We start from the raw sequence: 11455 nt of genomic DNA, 5'->3' as shown, positions 1-11455 counted from the left end.
TAAGGGAAGCCAAGAAATGAAGATTAGGAAGGAGGGAATTCTAGGTATAGTCAACTGTCTGAGAGAATACCCTGAATTGGGACTGTCTAGTTCAAGAAACAACAAAGAAGCTTGCATTACTGGCTCAAAGAATGCACAAGAAGGGGAAAGGTGTAAAACAAACAAACAAACAAAAATACTAGAAATGTAGGAAGCAACCAGGTTATAAAGGGCTTTAAAAGCCAAACAAAGGATTTTATATTTGGTCCTCGAGGTAATAGGGAGCTACAGAGTCCAGTGAATAGGGCAATGAGATGATGATACCTACACTTTAGGAAGATGAATTTGACACCTGGTGGAAGATAAACTGTAGTGAACAGACCGTTGTCAAAGAGGCCACCCAAAAAGATATTGCAGTATTGTCAAATATCACTTGCAATAATGCAAAAGTGTAAAGAACATAGATAAAACATTATAGTGTGAGTTTAGGGGAAACATCTCCCCAGAAAAAATTCAACTTAAAAGTCAAAGAAACAAAGCTGTGAATTTGTATAGAGAATCAGTCTCTATAAAAATGAGCCTTAATGATTTCTCTTTGGAAGGAGACCATCACTATCATAGAAATCACTTGCCTTGGTCATCAAAACAATATGGTACTGGCTAAGAGACAGAAAGGAGGATCAGTGGAATAGACTTGGGGTAAGTGACCTCAGCAAGATTGTCTATGATAAGCCCAAAGATCCAAGCTTTTGGGACCAAAATCCACTATTTGATAAAAACTGCTGGGAAAATTGGAAGACCGTATGGGAGAGATTAGGTTTGGATCAATATCTCACACCCTACACCAAGATGAACTCAAAATGAGTGAATGACTTAAATAAAAAGAAGGAAACTATAAGTAAATTAGGTGAACACAGAATAGTATACATGTCAGATATTTGGGAAAGGAAAGATTTTAAGACCAAGCAAGAGTTAGAAAAAAATCACAAAATGTAAAATCAATAATTTTGATTACATTAAATTAAAAAGGTTTTGTACAAACAAAACCAATGCAACCAAAATTAGAGGGGAAGCAACAAATTGGGGAATAATCTTCATACAAAAACCTCTAACAAAGGTTTTATTACTCAAATTTACAAAGAGCTACATCAATTGTACAAAAAATCAAGCCATTCTCCAATTGATAAATGGGCAAGGGACATGAACAGGAAGTTCTCAGCCAAAGAAATCAAAACTATTAATAAGCACATGAAAAAGTATTCTACATCTCTTATAGAGAGATGCAAATCAAAACAATTCTGAGGTATCACCTCACACCTAGCAGATTGGCTAACATGACAGCAAAGGAAGGAAAGTAATGAATGCTGGAGGGGATGTCGGGGCATTAATTCATTGCTGGTGGAGTTGTGAATTAATCCAACCATTTTGGAGGGCAATTTGGAACTATGCCCAAAGGGCGCTAAAAGACTGCTCTTTGATCCAGCCATAGCACTGCTGGGTTTGTACCCCCAAAGAGATAATAAGGAAAAAGACCTGTACAAGAATAAGAATATTCATAGCTGCGCTCTTTGTGGTGGCACAAAAATTGTAAAATGAGGGGATGCCCTTCAATTGGAGAATGGCTGAACAAATTGTGGTATATGTTGGTGATGGAATACTGTAGTGCTATAAGGAATGATGAACTGGAGGAATTCCATGGGAAGTGGTTCAACCTCTAGGAATTGATGCAGAGTGAAAGGAGCAGAACCAGGAGAACATTATACACTGTGGTGCAATTGAATGTAATGGACTTCTCCATTAATGGCAATGCAGTGATCCTGAACAACTCTGAGGGATTTGCCAGAAAGAATGCTATCCACATTCAGAGGAAAAACTGTGGGAATAGAAACACAGAAGGAAAACAACTGTTTGACTACATGGGTCCAGAGAGATATGACTGGGGATGTAGACTCTAAAAGATTATCCTAGTGCAAACATCAACAACATGGAAATAGGTTCTGTTCGAGGACACATGTAAAACCCAGTGGAATTGCGCAGCCATGGGATGGGTGAGGGGAAGGGGTGGGAGGGAAAGAATATGATTCTTGTAACCAAGGGGTGAGGGGGGAAATACTTACCTCACCAGGATACTCTGATAAGATTAACTACTGAGAAGACATCCTCACTGAAACAAACCAGATCTCTGGCTACTCCTGAGATCTCAAGGTTAACAGGTTCTTTTCCAAATCACCTGCCATTCTGTCCCTGGTACTCAGCCTCCCAAAAGGAAGTGGCTAAACAGTCTATTGGTAATGTAAACCTAAGGCTGGGTAAAACCCCAATATATGTGTGTATCTTCCTTTGTTCTGTGCATTATTGTCCAGTATATCCAAAGCTCAACTTACATTTGCCTCTAAACCTTATCTCAATTTGATCTGAGATTATGCTATAAAATTTGCCTCTGCTTATACACTCTCCTGTTTATGAAGAAAATTGCACTTGCCTAGGATTATATTAGTACCCTCTCCTGCTTGAGGGACTTCCATAAAGTCTTTATCCTGTCCTTGCTCATACCAAAGTAGGGATATCTCCAGACCCTCTAAAGGGCTCAGAACCTTTTCTTGAATCTCTTTGTACTCCCATCATAAATCACATCAGACAATATTTTCTTTGTTTCTATTTGGACAGAGGACATGGATGGGAGGGGAAACTGGGGACCAAGAGAGATAACTGATTGCCAGATCAGAAGATAAACCATAAGGGGAAGCTCGGTGGCTAAGTGGATAGATAGCCAGGCTTGGAGATGGGAGGTCCTTGGTTCAAATTTGACCTCAGACCACAGGCCTCACTGTGTGATCCTGGGAAAGTCACAGAACTCCATTTTTCTAGTCCTCACTGCTCTTTTGCCTTGGAACCAATACCTAGCTTCAATTATAAGACAGAAGTTAAGGGCTTAAAAAAAAAAAGATAAACCATATAAACAAACTCTGGCTCTTTTTGGTGGGAGGTAGGGAAGTATGATCAGAACTTTCTCTGTCTTTCCTCTAACTTATCAAGAAGCAAAGCGGAGTCAATAACAGCAATTCCACCAGTTGTCTTACCGATACAAACCAGCAAGATGGGAAATTAACTCTTTCTCTACCCAAAAAGTCTCCAAAATGAAAAAAAAGGCGATCACCCAAAGCCCAATCTCCATTTCAGGTATATAATATCTCCATAGTAATGTTATATAGGTAAGGAATACTGGAGGCCAATATTATGTGATTCATTTATCCCAGCAGCAGAAGAGGGCCACATAGGGATAAGGGGCATTTTGTATTTTTCATTTCATGAATTGCTATCATAGCCAAAGAATGGTCAACCCATAGGATATATCTTTTCATACCTAGCTGGGCTTCCGTTCTGTAGCATCCCAGGTATATTCTCATGTTGAAAGTATTATTGATGTATTGATATTGTAACCTATGTGCTCATGTACCAGACTCATGGTTATGTTACTTCTTGATTATTGTATTTCCAAATCCTCAGTCCAAAGGCCAAAATAATTCCTGGACATTAGCTGCCACAGGGTCCTGGCTACCTCCTTGTTAGACCACATTCCATACCAAGTCACATGTTTGATTAACCTCCTCCTCTATGATCATATGGTTGTCAATTGAGCCAATGTTAAATCCTATGCCATGTCACATGTTCATTTGCTACCTCCCACTCCACATTCCTGGAGTCTTCAATAAAAGTTTGGGAACATGTGCAGCACCCTCTCAATACCCTCAGATCAGAGGAGCAAGCACAATGGAGTCCATATTTTTTAACTCCTTGCCTCTGAGTCTTTCTTCCTTGTCTCTCTCTGTCTCTGTCTGTCTCTCTCTGTCTCTGTCTGTCTCTCTCTGTCTCTGTCTCTCTCTTTGTCTCTGTCTCTGTCTCTCTCTCTTCCCCCGCCCCTTTACCCATTTTCCCCTCAGTTTCCATTCTCCTTCTCAGGTGTCCACCCATGAATATATTAATTTGTGGCTGCAGGCAGATACACATTCAGAAAGCAGACATAGTATGCTGAACTTATGATTGAATCTTTCTAGCATTATAGACCTTTCTGGAGCATGTGCTTCACTGGCATTGCCTTTAAGATCACAAAATCATCAGATGACAATTTTATGAACAAAGGGAGGGATATCAGGTTTTCAAGGAAGGTTGAAATTTAAACCAATATTTTTATTTATTGAACAAATATTCATTTTTGCCTCTTGTGTAGGCAAAGCCCTATGATAACAGAAATAATTATGATACTATTAATTATGTCAACAATAACTGACATAGTTTTTCAAAGTTTGAAAAGCACTCTAAATTTGCTCTTTCCTACATGAACTGACTGGCAATGAAAAAAGCAGATCCAGGAGAATATTATAAACAGAAACTGTAACATTGTGGGATAATCAAAGATAATTGACTTTGCAACTAATAGCAAGGCAATGATCCAGGACAATTCTGTGGGACTTGTGGGAAAGAATGCTATCCACATTTAGAGAAAGAACTGTGGGAGTAGAAATCCAAAAGAAAACATGTGACTTATCACTTGTTTATGTGGGTATGTGATTTGGGGCTTGGGTTTTTTTTTTTTTAATCCTGACCTTCTGTCTTAGAATCAATACTGTATTGGTTCCAAGGTAGAAGAGTGGTAAGGGCTAGGCAATGAGGGTTAAGTTATTTGCCTAGGGTCAAACAGCTGGGAAGTGTCTGATGTCAAATTTGAACCCTCTCTAGGTCTGGCTCTCAATCCACTGAGCTACCCAGCTGTCCCCTGGGGTTTTGGTTTTAAAGGATTACTCTTTTTAAAAAATGAATAATATGGAAATGGGTTCAAGTGATAATAGAAATATGTATAACCCAGTGGAACTGCCTGTCAACTCTGGGAGAGGGGAGGGATGGGGAGAGGGGAAAAATAGGAATCATATAATTATGGAACATTTAAAAAAATAATAAATAAATCTGGTCTTTGCAAGAATCCTGTGAGGTAGGTGCTATAATTAGCCCCATTTTAGCCCCTGAGAGAGGATAACTTGCCCAGAATATAGTGAATATTGGAGTAGGTCTCCCCAACTCTACCCAGCCATGTTATCTACTTTATAGAATATTCAGGGATGAATAAGACTACTTACCTCAGGCACTACCCTCAGGAAACTTACAAGCAGTAAGCTTATAAATCCTACCAGCCTTAAGACAAATAAGTAGAGAATATAGTAAAGGTCATATGAAAACCATAATATGAATGCTCAAAGCATGGAAAGGTCACTTTTTGCAAGATGAAGAATCTGAAATAGATTCATAAAGAACATAGCATTTGAATTGGTCCTTTTATCATTGATAGAATTTCAGTAGCTGATATAATAGAAGCAGCTGCATAAGTAAGTACACAGGAACAGAAAGAAAGTAAAGTAGTCTAGTGAATAATCCATTTGAGCTATGTCGATCTTAAAAATCAAATAAACATCCAGCTAGATAGAAACAATGTTTATTTCCATTGAGAGAATTAAAACACACACACATATGTGGAGGGGGCAGATAGACCTAAGGTTCTTCTCACCCACAGGAAACTGACGGAGGGTAAAGCTTATATAGTGTTTCAAGGCAAAGGAGAAGGGTGGTGGTCTCTCAGGATTAGGTAATGTGGGAAATTTCTACCCAGCCCAAGAAAAATACTGTTCATCTTTTGGAATATACATTAGGATAAGAATCAAATAAAATAAGAGGTGGCTTGGAAACTACAGAAGTAATTTTGACTTTTTACTATATATGTGGAACAAATATGATGTAATTGATCCCAAGATAAGAAAATTTTACTTTCTTGAAGATGGAAGCCTTTTAAAAGAAGAAGAAAACTGATTATCCCCCAAAGAAGAAACAAATATTCAGCCAACCGCTTCCTTTCTAGGGGAAGTTTGTGTAATCTGACTATATATATGTACATACACACACACATATTTTTTTTTGTCACTTCCTCATCTCTGCATCTTTAGTCAAGCTGGGATAAGCCTGGGCCCTGACATTTTGTAATTTACAACACTGTACAATAAAATTTCAGTATGGCTCAGACAACTGCTTTCCAGTATTTATTTTTCATTTTAACAAAGCACATGTCCCAGACCCTCATTGCATATATATATATTTTTTTAATATACATATAATGAATATATATTTGTAATATAAATCTATAATGAAGCCTGTTAAATTGTTTGCTGCAATTAATTTCATGATGCTTGTCTTATAGCTGTTGTGACCTTTAATATAATATATATGTAAGATATAAGTCCCTATGTAGAATATATCATTCTATATGAATTGTTAGTAGAGCAGCTTATAGTTGCACTGATAATTCTGAGGTGAGACCTGGTTCATCTCTCTCTAAGGCAGATTACCTTCACCAGTTTTGCCCCTTCCCACCAAGTACTAGATATACAAAAATGTATCACAAAATGAGAATATCAAGTAAACCTATTTTTCCAAGTAACAGCAAAGAGAAACCAAAAGCATTATATGGATTAGAATATACCAAAGAAAATATAAGAGTGGAGCAAGAAAAGATCTCAGTTCACACCAAAAGAGGACCAAGTCTCACCCAAAAAGGTCTATCTCCAAAATTCCAAGGCAGGCAACCTGGAAATTACTGCATGTTGAGAAGCTGGCTTATCTTTAGCTTCAGAAGTATTTTTCTCTCTCTATCCATCTCTTCTAAAGAGTATATGGAACTACAAGTATTTATATCACAAGAAGCTGTGTCATCAATGCTGCCCCTAATGCATGTACAAAGCATGATATCAAACTCAGAATTCTTTTCGCCAATCCAGACTCATCTTTTTCCCCATACTGTTAGTCATCTGCAAAATTCCCCAGACTTGCTTGGAAGCTTGGTTACATATATGGATATGTTTACTATTTAGCATTTTTGCAACTTCAAGTACTATCCTTCATGACTTTGCTTGCTAGAAAATGTATGTACATATTTAGTAATGGTCTGCTACTCCACCCTAATAGAGTAACATATCCCAATATTTGTAGTACCAAACAAAAACCACTGACTGAATAAAGAATAATCTGTTTATCATACCTGTTGAATAATTTAAGAGTCTGGACACTAACTCAAAGGATTTAAAAATTAAAATGGAAATTCAGGCTGCGAACATGCTTAATAGAACCTTTGTTCTTTGTTCTGCTATGAAGCCTATTATGAGCTAATGGCCACCTGGTTGAGAGATACTCTTAGACCCCTGGGAAAGTTTCAAAGGGCCTGCTAATGCAATGAATGCAAACCCTTAAGAGATTCTAAGAGATGAGGAGGCCTGAAGTCAGCATGTGGTATGTCAGACTCTTTTCTCAGTTTCTTTTTCCACTCTTTAACCCCTCAACCAATTAGAGTGCCCAAAGACACCAAAGCATAAAATCTGAGAGTGATAGTAACAAATAACACTTTACTTTCCCACCAATAATCAAGGAAAGCAAGGGAAAATGAAGAAATACTACAGATATGTCAGAAGTAGGACCTTTTCTGTATAAAAAAAGAAAGCTAGGAAGATAACTTCACCGCCTTTTCCCATTGCTAAGAGCTGAAATGTCATTTCAAAAGCAAATGGAGGTCTACCTGAAGAAATATACTATACAACTTGAAGTATTTCCTGTCTTCCACTGTTCTGAAGTCTCTATCTACAAAGAATTTCTTTCAATAAATTTCATTTGAATACACACAGTTTGGGTATGAGTGTTCTTTTTCCTTTCTTGCATAGATGTTAATCTACCCTGGAATGTAGGAATTATGGATAGCAGAGTGATCCTCACCCCTTGCCATTTTTAAGGAAAAATATTATGGACCTGGAGAGATATCCCTAATTCAATATTTTATTCATTAGGCAATAAGTAAGGATCACCACTCAAATTCTAATATGATGCCTCATAGTGGCATGGAAGTCTTTGGGTTCTTGAATGCAGTAGTTATAGAGGGCAATCACTGGCAGATCTTACCAAACTGGAAAGGCTTCAAGTAATCAACTGTTTAGGACCAACCTAATTAGCTATATTGGGAAAAGCTTCTGACCAGATTTGCTAAAAGGTGATGACTTTTTCTACTAGGACATTTCTCAGACTATCTGTGAAACTGAAGAGCAGTTATGATATGTGACCATGGACAAAGTACCCATACTGATGAAATCATAGAACTGTTGAATAAGTATATCCATGGAAATTTTTTAAGTAGAGTAACATAAGAAAGGCTATGCTTTAGGAAAGTTAATCTACTAAGCTGTATATAGGATGTTAAAGGGAGAGAGGTGTGTATGTGGGGAGAGAGGGAGAGAGAGAGAGAGAGAGGATGGAGAAATAGGGAGAGGATAAAAAAGAAGGGGAGAAGGGGGGCAGCTGGGTAGCTCAGTGGATTGAGAACCAAGCCTGGAGACGGGAGGTCCTAGGTTCAAATCTGGCCTCAGACACTTCCTAGCTGGGTGACCCTGGGCAAGTCACTTGACCCCCATTGCCTAGCCCATACCACTCTTCTGCCTTGGAGCCAATACACAGTATTGACTCCAAGTAGGAAGGTAAGGGTTTAAAAAAAAAAGAAGGGGAGAAGGGAAGGAGAAGAAGAGGGAAAGAGAGAATAATTCACCTGTGAAATGACATAGTAAATACAAACCAGTGGCAAAGGAAGATAGGTATAAAATTATGCCCCTAAAACAAGAAGCAGAACTTAGCAACCTGAAACTGATGCTGAGAGACATGGAAGTAAATGGTAACAGATTCGAGAACCTGGTTACTGGGAGAATGGTATTAATATTAATTGAGACTAAACTGGATAGGAGGAGGATCTGATTTGAGAAATTAAGGGGAGAAAAATTATGAATTTTGTTTTAGACATTTGTATTGACTGAAAGATTTAGTAAGTAGAAAATTGGAGCAGCAAAGGTATATGCCAGTTGAAGGAATTTGGAAATGAAAGTTCCATGAAGACAGAGGTTGTCTTTTTTTGTATAAATGAATAGGGAATAGTGGAGTTGCATCTAGGGTGCTTGGATGAGTTCCTAAATGAGATACTGTATAGTCAAAATTACCCTTAAATCACGCACAAAGTAGGACAGTAGCCTTAAGTAATTGTAGCTAGAAAGAGCCTAGGCCTATTTAAAGGAAGACAGTCTGTATCAGAGAGCAGATGGAGTTGAAATGGTTGTTATGAAAACAATTGGATGAAAATTTCATTTTTCACTCTACCCATGTTAGATATCGATTGGGGGTTAGAAGGAATAACTAAGCTTCCTGTTCAAACATAAGATAACAAAAATACATAAAGTCAGATGTGACAGAGCACACCTACAATCCCTGTTGCTAGAGATTAAGACTGGGGGATAGTAATAGTAGGTAGCATTTCTATAAAAAGCATTTTAAGAGTTTGTAAAGTATCCTATACATCAGCATAAGCTATTTTATTTAGTCCCACAGCAATCCTGTGGGATATGTGTGAGGAAATTAAGGCTAATGAGGTTAATTTGCCCAGGATCATAACCAGGTCATAACTGAGGTAAGATTCAAACTCAGGTCTTGCTGTCTCCAGTATTCTATCCATTGCCCCACCTAGTTATATCATTTGAGTTTGGTTGTTCTGAGACTCAAAAAAGTCCAGCATCATTATGGCAAGCCTCCATCTGTGGAATGGAATGCCAAGAAATTGCATGCTTCAAGAGAGTCAAACTGTCTCAGTTTAGAAAAACCAAGCAAGTCAAAAAGCTCCTGCCCAGATCAGGATTGGGACTGGCCCATGAACTAACCACATATCCATTCAGAGTGCAATAGGGAGACTCAGGTTCAAAACAAAAATGAAGAAAGGTAACTATTCAGCTATTGGGAAAAGTGTGTATGTGTGTGTGTGTGTGTGTGGGGGGGAATTAAGGGGAAAAACTCTTGAAAGGGCTTCTTCACACATTAAGTATGATTCAGTTAGAGGGTGCCCACAACACCACATAACTGTTTCTTCCTCTTGCTTCTCAATGAGGCAAGAGAAGACATAAGGAAGTTAAAGGATCCATAGCAATGGCCATCAACTGACTAGGAATAGCTGGAAGACAAAGTCTGTTCTGTTATTAACTTTACCAATCCAAGCCCATATTCAGATTATCCATGTGTTTGGAAGAAGAGGAAATTTTTCTCAACAACAAACTGAAGAACCTCTGGGCATATGTTCATCATAGGTAGGTGGAAACCATACCATTTAAATAACTATTTCTCTCTGTTTGATTGTTCTTGTTATTATCTAGCTGAATTCATTTAAGATGTAAGCATCAGGTGACTCAATTGTGCTCAAAGATTAGCCTTAAACGTGGGGTTAGGAGATCTGAGCCTTAAGTCTTATCTCCCTTTGGCTTGCTGTATTGTGATTATTGACCAATCATTTTACATCTAAGCTTCAGTTTCCTTCTTTTTAAAATGAGATAATGTTTACCTGTCTCAAAGTGTGGTTGTGATGAAGGTGCTTTGTTAACCATTAAATGCTACAGAAATGTGCCATAATAATTTCTTTGTGATATTTATAAAGTGGTTCTTAAATTTAAACCAGTATAAAACAATAACCAATTACTAATATGATACAATTAACAAATGATATATTTTCTTAATAACAACTATTAATATTAGTTTAAAATTATGTTAACCATAGTATATATACTAGCTATTATTAACTTAAAATTGTGAGTTATCCATTGACTAATAATAGTATTAGTTATTATGCTATATATATAAAGCATATATAATCAATGCTATATAATTATGTTCATTATTATCTTCTATCATTACTACCACCACCAAGAACCTTATACTAGTTAACAGTCATTGTTGAAGGAATGATGTAGTAAATTCCCAATGGGCAGGAATCATGTTTTATGCATGATTACAGCCTTCTCACCTTGACTTACTTGTAGTAGGCAGTCTATCAAAAGTAAACTGTAATTGTAGTATATATTTATAGGCATACTATAACATACAAGTTACCACTGCTATTTATCTCCTGTTCATTCAATGAAACTTCCAGTTCAGACACTTATTGATCTGGAGCTAGAAAAGGAACTTCTGAGACTTGTCAAATCCAACTTTCTTGTTTTACATCTGAGAAAACTGAGGCTCAGGAGAGTTAAGGCAAGGTTATACAGGTAGTAAATATCAGAGGATCCCAAGGCTTTCTACTTCAATGGCCCTGCTTCCATGGTTCTGGCTTCTCATTCCAGATTCAAGCAGAAACAATGCTTGGAAGAGTAAGTGCTTAACAAATGTTTGTTAACTAGGAATCCCTGCGCAAATCCACGTATCAAGAAGTCTACAAAGAAAATAAACCGGTTGCCCCTCTGAACCAGCCCTGCCAACTCCGGAAAGAGCCGGACAGTCCAGGAACCTTCGGTGAGGATTTAGTGCCTAGCCGGCCTGTCCGGGAGAGTCGGTATCTGTACGTACAACGATGGGGGGCAGGAGAGAGCGACGC

This window comes from Monodelphis domestica, chromosome 5 (assembly GCF_027887165.1).
Source record: "Monodelphis domestica isolate mMonDom1 chromosome 5, mMonDom1.pri, whole genome shotgun sequence".
Taxonomy (NCBI): Eukaryota; Metazoa; Chordata; class Mammalia; order Didelphimorphia; family Didelphidae; genus Monodelphis; species Monodelphis domestica.
Note: the sequence above shows the minus strand (reverse complement) of the source record.